At 39.1% G+C, this 15,992-nt stretch overlaps 2 protein-coding genes across 2 annotated transcripts in view; one reads left to right on the top strand and one right to left on the bottom strand.

Moving 5' to 3' along the window:
• Positions 1–15,992, top strand: part of LOC139941844 (girdin-like) — a 124,149-nt gene that overhangs the window by 29,999 nt on the left and 78,158 nt on the right. The window contains exon 2 of the mRNA XM_071938476.1: positions 7,099–7,161. The gene's annotated coding sequence lies outside the window, so the exon portion shown is untranslated. The remainder of the gene's footprint in view (positions 1–7,098; positions 7,162–15,992) is intronic.
• The window catches only part of LOC139941893 (somatostatin receptor type 2-like), a 63,072-nt gene that overhangs the window by 42,952 nt on the left and 4,128 nt on the right, over positions 1–15,992 (bottom strand). The window lies entirely within an intron of this gene.

The raw sequence follows: 15,992 nt of genomic DNA, 5'->3' as shown, positions 1-15,992 counted from the left end.
ACACGTACACTGCAAGAGAAATAGATGGCGACGGTATTTCTCATAACAAAATACCATTGACAAATCAGGTCGCCCTAGATCAATTCAGTTTCATTCATACACACTTTCAAGCGAGTCTTATTTATTTATTCCAACCAGTGCATGCGTCTTTTCAGCTAGTACTGCAAACTGAATAAAATATATAATAGTTAACTTGCGGGAACAGCCATGTAATAAGTCTCTTTTGAGGGAGTATTGGCTCTCAAAAGAGACTATGTGGTCTCGACGATTCGAACAGTTTGCTCTTCTTCAGAAGAAGTTTCGTTTCAATCTGTTTCATTTTCGTGCACACATGATTTCGTTCTTCTCGTTCAGGTCCTTTTCATCCGTTCTAAGACATTCAAGACTGTATTTTGCTGTAGGCTTTTTGTGAAATTTAATGATAGTTTCGACCTATTTTTTGAATGGTCTTATTTGTTGACCATTGAACAATTTACTGTTGAAATTGGATGACTTCTTTTCACTGTTACGGTTGTTCATTCTTATTAAAGTCAAATGTATTGACATCCTTCGATCCCATTTGATCCTGGCTGCCATTTTAGAAACACACGTATCTCTAAATGAACAAGAGTGAAAAAGCACACTTTGAAGAGCCAAATGAGGGCCACCTTTTTCGAGTCAGTGGTCTTCCACTCTTTTAGATTTACGTTTGCAAACATGTTCTTGAGTGATTTTTCCACTCTGTCCTGGAGTGAAACCCCTCTAAACGAGTGAAATAACCACCACTCTTTTTAAAGAGCCGTAGTATGAGAGACAACCCGAAATGTAAAGAGTGGTGTTTTTCACTCTTTTACATTTAAAGAGTAGACCTCTTGTCATACATTCAAATGAGTCAAATTATACATGATCCACAAGCTATATAATTTTTATAGCAATAGGTCTGTTGCATTCGAACCCAAGACCTACTTGCGCATGAACAATGCAGAACAATGATAACTGATAGTGAATGCCGAATGTAGTTTGACTGAACTTTACAGCTCGTCATGATACAAATGCATACAATATTTAGCATACGTCGCCAACATGTCTACTGCAAGTAACATTGATTTGAGAGAAGTCTTAATTTTCTGGCCAGTGACTCTACTGGTAGATACAGTTCTGAAATCAATTGGCAATTAAGCACTCTTTATGTATTTTGAAAACAGGGCAGGAGAGCAATAAATGTCCCTCATTTATTTTCTAAAATGGGTTGGCGAGAAACTAATGAGCAATTTCCAATGGCCTAATGACGGCACTCGTCATAAACAAAATATTAGGTCGTTGGACGCTGCTTTTGCCAAGAGTTATTGCGTAGCAGTAACATCATGCTGTGTCTAAAACAAGGGTCCAATTTCGTAGAGCTGCTTAAGCACACAAAAAGTTATGCTTACACCATTACCAGGTTACCAGTGAATCAGCCTTGTCACAAGTACAATTTGTGACTGGCATCCTGCTCATTATCGCTAAGCAGGGATTTCTACGCAGCATTATTCTCAATAAGCAGCTCTATGAAATTGGGCCCAGACCAATAGATCGTATACGGGCGAGATAGGCTAAACATACAGAACAGTTATTTACGTAGCACACATAACACTGACGGTATTGTCGCTAGCGATCTTGATATCAGCATCAAAATTTGCATCTATGACAATAAATCTAAGTGTAATTCTTGTTCCTAAAGTTAATGACAACAACCTAATGATGTTATAACGATAATGACAACGTAAGAAAATATTTGTGTTGCACAGGCGTGCTCATAGTAGCATTGACTTGTTTATTTAGTACCGTGTTGTGCAACATTACACTACCAACGAACAGAGTCTATTCGAAACATCAAGACCACTAGACTTGACTCAAGTCCCATTCCCGTGTCATCCCTAGAAAACTACTGTTTTGTGATGCTCTGCCCCCCTCTGCACCCGACCAAACCTGTTCCGATACAGGACCACATTCTCGGGACCAAATTTTGACTGCGAGCACGCACTGTACTGTATGCTTATACGGGTAGTGGAATAGTAAATTGGCGTGATATGCTTAGGGATCTCTCACACGAGAATGGGACTTGAATCAAGTCTACAAGAAGACCACCGGCTCTTTTCAGAGCCAACACTCCCTCAAAAGAGATCTAATACATGGTCGTAAAGCTTTAAACACAAATTACACGACCAAGATGTGCGTTACGGAGGAAGACATTGTCTAGTGATAGACTATACTACTAATGGTTTTATCAGTGATACCCAAGAAACAAACTCCATTGCAAAATGTATGGATCGGTAGATCTAACCAAATAGTAGCAGACAGTGATCATGTTTGTTTGATTAACCAGATACTTGAAGCAACAAACCTGTGTAAACTTGGGCTTGACCCGTTGTCTGAGTCTGGAGAAAATAGTGACAAATATGCAAAAAAAATGTCAGCTCGTAGACACATTCTCCTGAAGACGAGCAGAGCATACTGGTCGAAACGTTGAGTCGTTAACCACCGGTTTTTTTTTTTCAGAACCAACACAACTCAAAAGAGTAATTCACATGGTGTTTACATACTTAAACACATTGTCCTTATTTTTTGTTTATTTTTGTTATTGGTTTATTACAAATTCAAACATTGCAGCCCAAGGGCTGAATTGAGTTTAAAACATATACAACAAGAATATACATGATACAAACATTAAAAAGGGAAGTGTTTCCAGAAAAATTGTTTAACATCCGAAATTAGCTGTATCGTTTTTTTTTGTGTTTTTTTTTGGGTAGGTTTTCAAGTACAGTTTAAGGGAAATAGTTCAAAGGAAAATTAGTTATATGAACTTAATCGGTACGCTTTCTGACTTAAATTGAATAATAATATTTTGATCCTTCATCCTTCATACCAATCCTGTATAATACCTATGATGTGTGTTTTGTCAATAATAAATGGTTACCTGGAGGCAAAATAACAACTCCGATTACTTGTCTAACAAGAATTTTCTTGTTGAGTTTCCGCACACTAATTGGCATGGGATACTTCGAATGCAGAGTAAGGATATATATATGTCGTCAGTTAACTGACTCAAAATAAGTGAATTGGTTTTATTCTGTATCAAATTCCTGTCATTATTTTATGAAGTGTGTTTTGTCCAACTGGTAATGATTATCTTGCAGGCAAACTAACACCGTATTATTTCGTCAAATTTGTCACATTTGTCAAATTTGTCAGTTGTTACATTATCAAATGTGTCAAACTTGTCACATTTATCAAATTTGTCAAGTATTGTCATTTTGAGTTTCTATTATTCGCTTGATCAAGAAGAATTTGATTTTGAAAAATCCTTTTTGTGGGTGTCTCAGTTCGCTTTTGATGAAATTACATCTCAACAAATCCGTTCGTCTTATCATTGATACAACTCCGAGAAACTCGAGTAAACGCTCCCAAGATCCTGCTCTGTTTGCTCTGCTGCTAAAACATCACTCATGACAAAATTGATCAAATTATATATAGGCATAGCCACAGAGAACTTACAAAACACTTCAATACAATCCATCAATTCACCAACAAGAGTTTGCTTAAACAAGAATCCCCTTCCAAGACTTATATTGATTCATCAACTTCAAAAAGAGAAGACAAATTTGAAGACTGCTCTTGCTATGGTTGGTTTGATATTACACTTTCCATGGAATCACTTTGCACATTTCTTCTGATATTTGCTGCTTGCTTGTGTAAATTCCTGCCATGTTTTAAGTGATTGTTTTAGGGTGACCCTATTGGAAAGAACGCAGGCCTGCTACACATCTTGATACAATATTGATTTGAGGGCAAATGTTTTGACATGGTGCCGAGTTATACTTGAAGACTTGTTTGATTTCTTCGGTTTGTGCTGGGAAATATTTCATTACAACCAAACTGTGTGCTGTACAATACAAACAACAGGTCTTTCATTACACTTCGTATTAGTACTTGGTTGTTTTCGCTGACTCTTGAAATGTATTAATGCACATATCAGAAGATCACTCCCGGGTCAGAATTGACCCAGATTCTTGGTACCGGCCATGGGGGCCTGACCCAGTTCGGGGTCTTTATGACCCAGAATATGTGTCCAATTGACCAAGAAATGGGTCAACACAGAAACTCAGTTATTAATTTTAACCGGTTTCTAGGTCAGCCTGACCCCAGACATGGGTCAGTCTGACCTGAAAATGGGTCAAATACTGGCGTTGGGTTTTGAGAGCGCAGTTCCACACGAGGTGATGATCGAGTCATCAATCACACGACCGCTTTTAAACGTTACAGTGCACTGGCTCAACATTGGGAAACTTTTTACCTCAAGTCTAAATTAATAATGAGAATGATGAGCTTCCACATGGGGTTTTTGAAAGGTGTGATGCCCTTGAAGAAAATTGATGTATGGAGTCTATAACAGATGGCTAATTGCAGAGGTGAGCAAAACTATAATAGAAATCTCCCAAGGGATTCTTCATATCTTATCATTGAGCACGATCACCTTAGAAACTCAAAGTCGATACCTTAGGATAAGCACCGTTTTGCCGCACCGCTCTACCACAGAAAACCGGTACTGCCCCTTAAAGGCACTGGACACTATAGTTTTTACTCAAAACAATTACTAGCATAAAAACTTACTTGGTAACGAGCAATGGTGAGCTGTTGGTGTAGTATAAAACATTGTGAGAAACGGCTCCCTCTAAAGTAACTTTAAAATTTGAATTGAATTCAGCTGAGGTCTCGAACTCATCTGAAAGCACACAACCTGTGCGACAAGGGTGTTTTGTCGTCCATCTCTCGCAACTTCGACAACAAACTGAGTCAAAATGTTCACAGGTTTGTTATTTTATATGTTGAGAAACACCATATTAGAGAGTATTGGTCTTTGGCAGTTAACAAAGGTGTCCAGTACCTTTAAACCCGGCCGTGTGAATCTTTCATATTTCAGGGTAGTCTTCACTCGCCTCCGGTTGACTGAGCGAAAGAAAACTCCCATGAAAGATTTAGTTCTCCCCAAGAAGACCCAAAAAAATTCATCAGATCTTGCCATCAGGATGTCAGCGTTCTTTAGATCGGTCATGTACATTTTTTAATGAAAAAAACACTAAGGGGTATTAAGGGAGGGGCAATTCTTTCATTTCCGGTTTTTGAAAGTAGAGTGTGATATGCGTTTAACTTCTTGCTGGGAAAAAAAGCTAAGAGGCGAAAGTAATGGCTGGCTTCCAAATCATTGCTGCTGGGGCTTAGAAGAACAGCTGATTCGCCACTGATTGGACGATTTACAATTAATCTCGTTTTTATTGACTGTTGGATTTCTTGGAACGCCAACTAGCTAGGGACATAAAATGCATGGCACCACCCCCCCCCCCCCCCACCCTCCCTTCCCTATATAAAAAATAGAAACAAACGCTGCAACAGCGCCCGTCTGTAGGCCTACTCACCGTCAGCACAATTATTTTACGACAGAAATCAAAATGCTATTTTATTGGTGATCTTGGGGCGTATTTGTTGTGTGCAGGTGCTCAAAACTGATGTGGATTTGGGGCTGATTTTATATTAACGCTAAGGGGGAGGGGAGGGGTCATACAAAATATGTCATTGAACTTTTGGAATGATTATTTGGGTTAAGCGGTGAACCCTCGTTGGTGTTGACTTTGTTTACATTTCCTGATGTTAATGTCCACGGTCAGTGTTAACTGTATGTGTTTAGCTGAATTTGATAAAATTTAGGCTAAGATTCTAAGCCATACTATATTTATATGATCGAAAGTAATGTGTTTTGAACTAAACAAACAAACAAACAAACAAACAAACAAACAAACAAACAAGTAAACAAGCAACAATAATAACACAGAATTAAACATTACTATACGAAATAGTAAGTTACATCTGATGAAGTTAGTTGCTTATGCATTTTTTATGTCATAAGTTAGTCTTTAAATGCTACCAATACCTTCCTTACGAAATTGTTTAAAATTAGAACTGATCACCAACTTCATGTAAAGAGCCAAGCAGACTGACGTAGAAGTCTCAGATACCATTTCTGGCAAACCAAAACACCTGCCTGTACTACAACTGTGATATCAGCATGATGATTAAGCATATGGTACGTAACCCACACCGGTTAAAATTGGCCAATTTTGAGGCAAATTCAATTTGTCTGTCTCGTCTAGAGACATTATTTCTAACAACGCTCAAATTGCTGTATCTTTCATTTCGCTGGTAAACCGATCTGGACTGAGGTGTTAAGTGCTGCACAGGAGGCCTTTCTATGTCATTGGTTGTACTCAACCCCGTTCACACTGTTCAAACCCCGGGTCGTAATTGACATTGATAAATCTCATTGAGATCAGTCTTGGTCGGGAAAGGTGTCTATTGCCTCTGTCATTTTGTTTGCGTGACGTCACATCTGTGATGTCACAAAGTTTGTTGTTGTAGTACAAATTTTGGGGCGTGATGGTGCATGGACCAGATATAGAATGAGCTCTCGAGTATTTGTCCTTTATAACTCAGATTAACGAGTTGGAATTTGCACTCATGTCAAATACCATGACTTGCATGAAAGCTACCACCACCAAGTCAGCAATAAGCATTGTCATCATAAGGCTGAGTTTGCCTTGAAGAATCAGGAAGCCGTATAAAGTAATTGGGATATGTTTACAGTGCAAATCTTCGTAAATCTTTACCATGGTCAAACGTGGCTTTCTCTCGCTGATAATTCTATGCAATATACAGTGTTTGAAACATTTCTTTACCACCACTGTGCATAGCTGCCGACTCTCCCCGATTCTTCAGAAAGCTCCTTGAAAATACACCAACCTTTCCTCGTTCTGATATACAAACTTGGCAATCTACCTGGTTTGGGAAATTCTGTCTTTTTTAGTCCCTATTGTGATGAATGTAGTTCTTAATATCTTTTAGGGCGTTGCGCGAAATCTACCCGATTGCCAGATGGAAAGCTCTGACAATGTAGTCCATCAAATTGCCAAATATTTGTTTGTGTCTTAGATTTTATGACAATAAAATACCCAACTTGTACACAATCACCCTGTTATATTGTTACTTAAGTGTTATTTTGTAAAGCTGTTATTTCATTTCGTTTTGCAGGTTGTTCCTTGACAAGCCACGCTTTTTTTAGGAGGCACCAACCAATAACAATGGATTAACCTGGTAAGTCTGCTGCCACCTAGCGTTCAAAAGTCCCCCATTGAATTGCATAACCTGTCAAACTATCAAGCTGCTCTATTGTATTCCCTGTATTCTTTTTGATGACTTTTCCTGTGAGTGTTTTGATTTGGTGGTATGGTAACAAACTCCGTGAATAGTGGCTCTCAGAGGAGCTAATCCACCGGGAGAAATCGCACTAAAACCTCGCCCGCCTTTATGATTAGTTTCCGCTCGTTGGTAAAACGAGGCCGTCTATTTTTTGCACAAAAAGACTGTATTTTGTTCATGCATGATTGCAAGGACTACTGGATTTAGCCTTTTATGGGATTTAAATGATGGCCATGTGTAAGACATAGAGTCATGTACACACCATTATATGTTACTTTAATTTGTAGGCCCATGTGTGAGTTGTGAATCCATGAAAGTGGATGGTGATAAATAGGCTACTTGAGTTTTATAGGCAGAAACTGTATTTTGAATAACTATGCAGACTATAAGTTACACATCAGCTTGTTACTAAAGGAAAATCATAAATAGAACAGCATTACAAAAACTCCAATAGTAATATTAAAACAAATTGTAAGCAATATTTAATTCGTGCATTTCGTGCTTAGAAACTTTGAATAGTTGAGGTATCATACATTAAACCATATTTGTGCAGTCTCCAGCCCATACCATGAAATATAAACCACAAAATCCACAAGAGACTAAGTCCACAAGCCGTGGGGTTTCCCCCATGGACCCAAGTCTATATGTGGTAGTTTGTGATGTTTGTGTGTTGTAGCTGAAAACAGATTTATTCAATTCGTATAATCCACCGATCGGATGAATTTCCAATCTTCAAAAAGATTTGCTTGTTATGTTTGATTACAGAAACATTTTTACCGTGTTACATGATGATAAATCGTATATAATCTTCAGAAAACGCCCGAGTTGCTTCCCTGTCAAAAGTTAAAAGATAACACACGGTACAATGTGCCCGCTAAAGCGGATTATATCCAAGCCTTGCTACCCGTGCACGGTTTGATCCAATGCCAGCTAATCTCTCCACATAAACCCTGCTTATAGATTCAGCAGATTAAATTCTTACAACCTTGTCCATGAACATCCCGATTCGGTGTAAGTCTCTCAAAAGACCTGTGGCCATCATGATTTTACTCAATTCCAACTCATTGTGACCAAACTGACGCTAACAAAATAATAGTCTGGTGCCATGTTTGCGCAATGAATGTTAACATTCATTACTGTTTTGGAAACAGGGAACATGACCAAGATGGTGACAGCGTGATAAAGGTCTATTGCTAGCCACTGACGAACCGATAAAGAGACTAAGCCAGAAATATCACCGCAGGAAATTTGTAATTTATTTTATCTTTAATGAGGGTAAATTCCGATCGGCGCCCAGCACTGCTTTCCAAAGAGTTCCTCAGTACAACAAATTGATTAGTAAAAAAAATGATGAAGTATAACACCATCAAATCTGTTAGAAAGGAAATACACCGTGGTCTCCCTGCTTTAGCGCCAAATGAACAACCGGATCGGGAGGTCTCTACCGGTAAATTTGAAGCACTTCACCTAACACGTGTTCCGAGCACGTTCCGGGTAACTAACAGGGTGATCCGCAGGCGTGATTCGGAACATTACGCCAGGGCTATTTCCATTAATCTAATGCGGTAAAGTGACAAAGTATGCGGATATCGAAACCCGCTTGGCTTTGAAACACATGATGTTTATAAGTACATTTGCCCCATTTTTATGAGATTGAAACAGTTCTCATGACGCTATTGCGTTATTTCACTTGGAGATCACTCGCCGTGCGGGCTCTCGAGTCCAAGGGTTGAATTTCACACACGGGGTGGCTGTGCTATATGCAGCGCCTAAGCCATTCTGCTCGCCGTGAAATGTCTGATAATCCAGGCACCTATTCATCAAGAAGTAGAACAGCCTCACATGAATAATGTCCAGACATGTTTGGTATCTAGAATTCAAACCCATGACATCATGTAAATTGTTAATAAGTGTATAGACAAGAAGTGTTTTAAAGCCATTATACCCTTTCGGTACAGGAAAAAAAAAATTCACAGATTTACAAATAATTTACAGGGTTTACAGAAGGTAATGGTGAAAGACTTCTCTTGAAATATTAGTCCATGAAATGCTTTACTTTTTGAGAAAACGGTAAAACAATATAAATTATCGTTAGCGAGAATTACGGATTTGTTATAAACACATGTCATGACACCGCGAAACGCGCGAAAACAGGAGTGGGTTTTCCCGTTATTTTCTCCCGACTCCGATGTCCGATTGTATCTAAATTTCCACAGGATTGTTATTTTATATATAAGTTGTGATACACGAAGTGTGGGACTTGGACAATACTGTTTACCGAAAGTGTATAATGGCTTTAAAGCCATTATAACCTTTCGGTACAGAAAAAAAAAAAGTTCACAGATTTACAAATAATTTACAGGGTTTACAGAAGGTAATGGTGAAAGACTTATCTTGAAATATTGTTCCATGAAATGCTTTACTTTTTGAGAAAACATTAAAACAATATAAATTCTCGTTAGAATTACGGATTTATTTTAAACACATGTCATGACACGGCAAAACGCGCGGAAACAAGAATGGGTTTTCCAGTTGTTTTCTCCCGACTCCGATGACCGATTGAACCTAAATTCTCACAGGTTTGTTATTTTATATATTAGTTGTGATACACGAAGTGTGGGACTTGGACAATACTGTTTACCGAAAGTGTATAATGGCTTTAAAGAGCATTGATCTGGTCTACTGGATCTTTGCATCCCTTATTAGGTTTATTTTCTTGTTTTGCATTGCAAGATATCTTTTTAATCTAGGCGTTGGTGGCTGAGCTTACTCAAGTTTCCTCTCAATTCGTCTGGACTTCTTTGTGAAGATTGGCTAATGTTACAATTTTTTCTGTTTTAAAGTTAAAAAACAAGATCTGGGAACGTTAAAGTGCAGTTCGGCGATCTTTGATTATAAATGATGGATTGAAAACCTGTTCTGGTTACCTGTTCCCAATGAAAGTCAATCTATATCAATAATACTTTTCAAACACGCAGTTGTGTGAAGATCGGTTAATGTTACAGTGAGTACAAAATCAAGTTCTGAAACGTTTGAAACGGCAGTCAGATTCGATCCTTGATTTATGGCTTCATTGAATCTCCACCATTTTACCTGACCCCAATCCAAAGAAATAAGAAAATACTCTACAAACGTTCGGTTTAATTAACTGAACGGACTATACCACCAATACGTACACCCGATAGTACGTACTGAGCATAATACGCAATACTTGGGTTGGGTTCTTACGTGAGTGAATGTACTATTACAAGTTGTAATAAACTCATACAAATAAACTAATGCACTTCACTCAAAACTGCTTTATCATTCAGCCAGTTTTTTCATCTTCCAACCAAGGTCTGGAAGATTCAGCCAGGTTTTTTTTATCTTCCAACCAAGGTCTGGAAGATGTGAGCTTTAAACGAGTGGTCACGAAGCTCTTTCGTTAATTTGGCGACCAAATTCTACGCAAATGACAGCAATGTGAAGTTGTTGAAGTCAACGACATGGCACAATGCAAGTGTCATGAACTATACGTTTACCAATTCAACCGTGTTAAAGAAGTTTTGTGTAAACACAAATGGGCTTCCAAAGTCAACAAACTTAAATACAATTCTATTAAATAGTTTATCTGTTAAAGAGATGGAACCATACTTCCTGACTTAAGGTGCAAATAAGTTGAAATCGGTCAAAATAGTTTGACATCTGATTGCGACAAGCTTGAAACGGATGAAGTTAGCAATGACGTAATTTTCTTCTTTTAGTGGGCAATGAAGACATGGGAACATGCAAATAAGGTATCTGATGTTAACCGAGCGATGGGTGTAATATTGTCTGAATCAGCAATGTTGTTGATGTTCGATGTTGTTTACAAAGAGCACTGCCGTATACTAGATGTTCTTTTCTTTTGCAATCAGAACACCAATGAGGTCATATCATTTCTAAATAGTTCCCATAACCAGAGTCTAAGGAACTTAATGATATCAAAGTAGTGTCATGCGCCCATTAGGTAATATAACTGGAAGTGGGAATGAAATTTGTTTTGCTGTTGCATCTTTTCTTGGTAAAATGTGCAGTCTCCCTAGAGAGTATAATGACCCGTTTTATCAAAAAGACAGCAAATCGACAACTTTAAATGCTATCTTGGTTAAAATGTTTACTGGGGCCATTGTCTAGCTCATCTCCGATCTCATATTGACCCTTTTCTTGTACTTTTCCTAGAGTGATGTTCTATTTTGGTGAAAACTCTGAATGCCATGTTCTCCCCCCATCGCCAAGTGTGTACTTTGGTTTGGGGTATCCAATCCAATTTCATAACTCTCATCCCCAGGTTGAAATTATCGTAGAATACACCGTAGACCAAACTCATTACGATAGGTCGTCACTCTCTAAGCACACACCATTAAATAGTACACGTACACCGTGTCAAGTATCGAATAGACAAAAGGTGGTTGGTAAAACGGATACGTTCACTTGCACCGAACAAAAATACTATTAATTGATTTTCACTTGGGGTTGTCAAAATACCTGGAATGGTTTTGTTAGCTTATAGGGGGATGTCTACTTCATCCTGAAGGGTTGTTTTTGGTAAATCGATATTATTCATTTCTAGTGAGTTTAAACGCCGTAGAAAAACATGGGTTATTCGGGGTACGGAAGTACGTGCCTTTGGGTAGGTACACACATTCAAACCATAACAAAAGAGGAGGGTCTACAGTTCGGGAAAGGCCCACAGTTGGAAAACGTGTGCAAAAACAATGGGAGTATAAACAAAAGAGGGACAAAAGGAGGTCACACGGTTGCAATGTTGTGTGGGTTGTACGGAGTACGGAAGTGCCTATGGACTGGTTGCACGCAAGCGGTATCCATAAATCGTTTCGGGTGAGGAGTTAGAAATCTACGTAATGTTACAAGATCTGATCATACTAATAAATGTTCCAGCCTGGGGTGTTGTTTTTTGACAAACACTTGCTACTAGAAAGCTTTCACTAATCTAGAGATACGACACGAAGTGATGTTGTGACGTATTAGTGACGTTGCTGCGCTAGCTCGATCATTACCCTTTCGTTTAATTGGTATCGTCAGTCGACTGTGTGGCACTAGATGTAGCCCAGAACTAATGTGACCAAATTTGAGTATCTTAAATATTGTCCAACCCTACATACAGCCCAGCCTTGAATAAATGTAGCCCCAATATAAGCCTAATTATAGCCCTTCATAGTACCCAAGTGTAGCCCAAACCTAAGTGTAGTCCCAATTTGTACCTAAATGTAGTCCAGACCTATGTGAAGCACCAACCTTCAACTTGTACCTAAATGTAGTTCTTAGATGTAACTATAGCCAAAATGTAGCCCAAACCCCAAATGTAAACGTAACCACAGTCTTGTATACATAACATAAACCCGGACCTAATGAGCCCAGACTTCTACCTGAATGTAGCCCAGACATAACTGTAAGCACAGCCTTGTACCTAAATGCAGCTCAACCTTGTATCTAAACGTAGCCTAGACCCAAACACAACTACATGGCTCTGGCTACCTCGGGGGGGCCGAGCTACAGTATGTGTGTTTGTGTAGACATTCGATTAGTGAAAGAGCGAGATCATTGCGTGCTATCTCTATTTTATCAAGGTTCATAACTCCCTTTAAGGAATCGAGTATCGGTATCCCCCAAAAATTATTACAAATCCAGAATCTAAATGAAATTTGCCTCCGAACTCCTTTAAATATCTTGCATATTGTATTCCAGCTGTGCACGAAACATTGCTAACTCAGCAGGTAGTGACACCTCGTAAAATTACAAGATGCTCTACTTGACACAAAACATAGAGGGACAGAACCTACGGGGAACTAAGGCAGGGGCTTGGGGAGCCATCAGCTCAGATTTCTTACCATCAGATGAAAGCAGATTTATACAGGGCTTACGAGACGGATTTTGACCAACTCTCTCAACCCACGTGATTCGGTGTCGTGTGGCGGTTGAGTTTCAACTCCCCTGGCTGCTCGGTGCTGCAATCTGAACGTAATAATCACCTAGGGTGTTTTTACGCTGTGATTGGTGTTGGGTGCTGGTGGTTGATGTAATTATCTATAAAGGGAATATTTGGGTTAATGCCCGCCATTTAGAAAAGCTGCCCTGTGACGTCATAGGGGAAAGGCCACAAAAGGTGTACTCGCAAAGCTACGGACCCGCAAAGCTACGAGGCCAATGTATTAGAGCTGGTCAGATAGCCCAATACACAATACTGTAGCCCGGCCCTCGAGGTAGCCAGCAGAGCCATGTAGTTATGTTTAGGTCTAGGCTAGGTTAAGATACAAAGCTGGGCTGGTTTAAGGTACAAGGCTGTGGTTACATTTATATCTGGGATACCTATTTATATAGAAGATGGGCTGTGTTTAGGTCTGGGCCACAAAAGGTCTACTCCCAGGAACCGCAAAGCTGCAAAGCCAAAATTGTATAATTAGAGCTGGTCAGTACAGTCATTTTATTGAGCATAGATAAATGTTGGCTTAAAGAAATATGTTAACAGCTCACTGACGCATCTGGATCCCCTGGGAATTGACCCATTAAAAATGGGTCATTTTTACTCACCATCTGTGTTAAACTGACTCAGATATTGGTCAAATTGACGCAGGATACGGGTCAAAGTTCACTTCACTAGTTTCTGTGTCAGTCTGGCCCAGAAACTGCAAAAACAATTACACACTGTGTGTTCTTAACACCTAAGATATTATTTTTTTTAACTTTTTTTTCTATTATGTGACAACATTCCATGGTATCAGTTTTTAACACCCAGATTTGTCCAGTGCAAATCCCCATAGTCCCCTTTTGATACCACATCTTAAGCTTCAGATTATGCTCTGTCAGTTCATGGAGGAATAGTCAGTTGTGTATAAAATGTGCATATCGGTACGGGGCTTTATGTGGAGCCTTAGCTTATTAAGACGTGGTTTTAAGAACTGCTTAGGCCTGTGTAAAGATGTGGTTTTTTTTGCACATACACAATTAATATAATGAAAGGCTGTTCTTTTGAAAATAATCATCACTTGAAGCTGCCTTCAAAACTACACTGCAGCTTGGCAATAATGAGACTGCTTTGATTAACAGAAATTGTAAATCGTGGTTTGAAAGCGGCTGTACTATTAAGAAACAATTGATGCACAGATTGGCTACATATCCCGTATTGATACAGTCAGAATTACAAGGCACTCCGCTTCGTTACAATCGGAAGCTTTTAGTGTTCGACGTTGATTTGAATGCAAAGTCACTGAATTTGTTAAAAGCGCTTAAAATGTCACTCTTCAAGATCGTGGCTCACGATAAGGAGGAGTAGTCAATACCTGTACACATTAACCTTCAGCACCTGATACTACTGTACGTGCGGGGTTTATGTAGACTAGACAACCTTTCCCTGATCGTCACCACTTATTAACGTGTTTAAGGACGACTAACTGGCAACCGAGGATGAGATACAGGGACCGAAAGGAGGAAGGGTTAAACACTGATTCGTGAGTAGGTGCACTCATTATAAACCTTATTTTCAAGGTTGAACTCTGTACCTATATTTCATCGCTAGTACTGTGCAACGAAAAACATCATTCCCAAACAGTGCAGATTATCATGTGCTGTATCGAACCAAAGAAGCTATTAAAGGCAATGGCCTTTTTTGTAAATACTCAAAATAATTATTAGCATAAAACCTTAATTGGTAACAAGAATGGGGAGAGGTTGATAGTATAAAACATTGTGAGAAACGGCTCCCTCTGAAGTGATGTAGTCTTCGAGAAAGAAGTAATTTTCCACGAATTTGATTTCGAGACCTCAGATTTAGAATTTGGGGTCTCGAAATCAAGCATCTTAAAGCACACAGGGTGTTTTTTTTTCTTTAATAGTTATCTCTTCGACGACAATTGAGCTCAAATTTTCACAGGTTTGTTATTTTGTGCATATGTTGAGATACACCGGGTGAGAATACTGGTCTTTGACAATTACCAATAGTGCACTGTGTCTGTAAGTCAGAAAACGATATGTGCGTGCAACATCGGAGAAGCCTACAATGGAACAAGTCCCGAGTTTGTAACTTTGTTGCTGACAGAAAACGCGACATCAGGATGCCCAGGAAAAACATCAAGACCCTCGCGTCGCGAGGGACTGTGGATTTGAAGAAGAAAAAAAAAACGACGTTCCGGAAGTTGCCCGCATTCGCTCGCACTCTGTCATTTTGGTGTTGTCTGGCAACGCTCTGCTCATCTTAAGTACGTCTCGCATGACACTCTTTATTCCCATCGATTCGCTCCGGCTGGAAACAAAATAGTGTGCCTAAACTCTTGCAAATCATGTTTAATACATTTCCAAGCTTTTTTTCTTTAAGACGACTGCTAAAGGGTGATGCGGGGGGGGGGGTGATTTACAGTCTGACGCTGTTTTCAATCTTGTACTTATTATCGAAGATCTTAAGTTGTTCTAAATATCAAATGCTACGATGCAAATGTATCATGTACACCCGCAATGCCCTAATGACTGCGATCGTCAGGCAACGTCGGTTTGCACAAATTACGTTTGGTGTTTTTCCTCGAGGTAAGAAACTCTGAACTAATAAGCTGAACTGATATAAGAACTTATCTATCAACATGGTTTGTTTGTCCCCGGGTATCCTGAGAGCAAGTTTCAGAACTAACGCAAATATTGTTGTTTCCGAGAGATGTCGTGGTTTACTCTGTAACTGTTACATCAAGAGGAATACGTAT

The sequence above is a fragment of the Asterias amurensis genome, chromosome 1, assembly GCF_032118995.1.
Source record: "Asterias amurensis chromosome 1, ASM3211899v1".
In the NCBI taxonomy this organism is placed as follows: Eukaryota; Metazoa; Echinodermata; class Asteroidea; order Forcipulatida; family Asteriidae; genus Asterias; species Asterias amurensis.
This window is presented reverse-complemented; position numbering and strand designations above follow the sequence as displayed.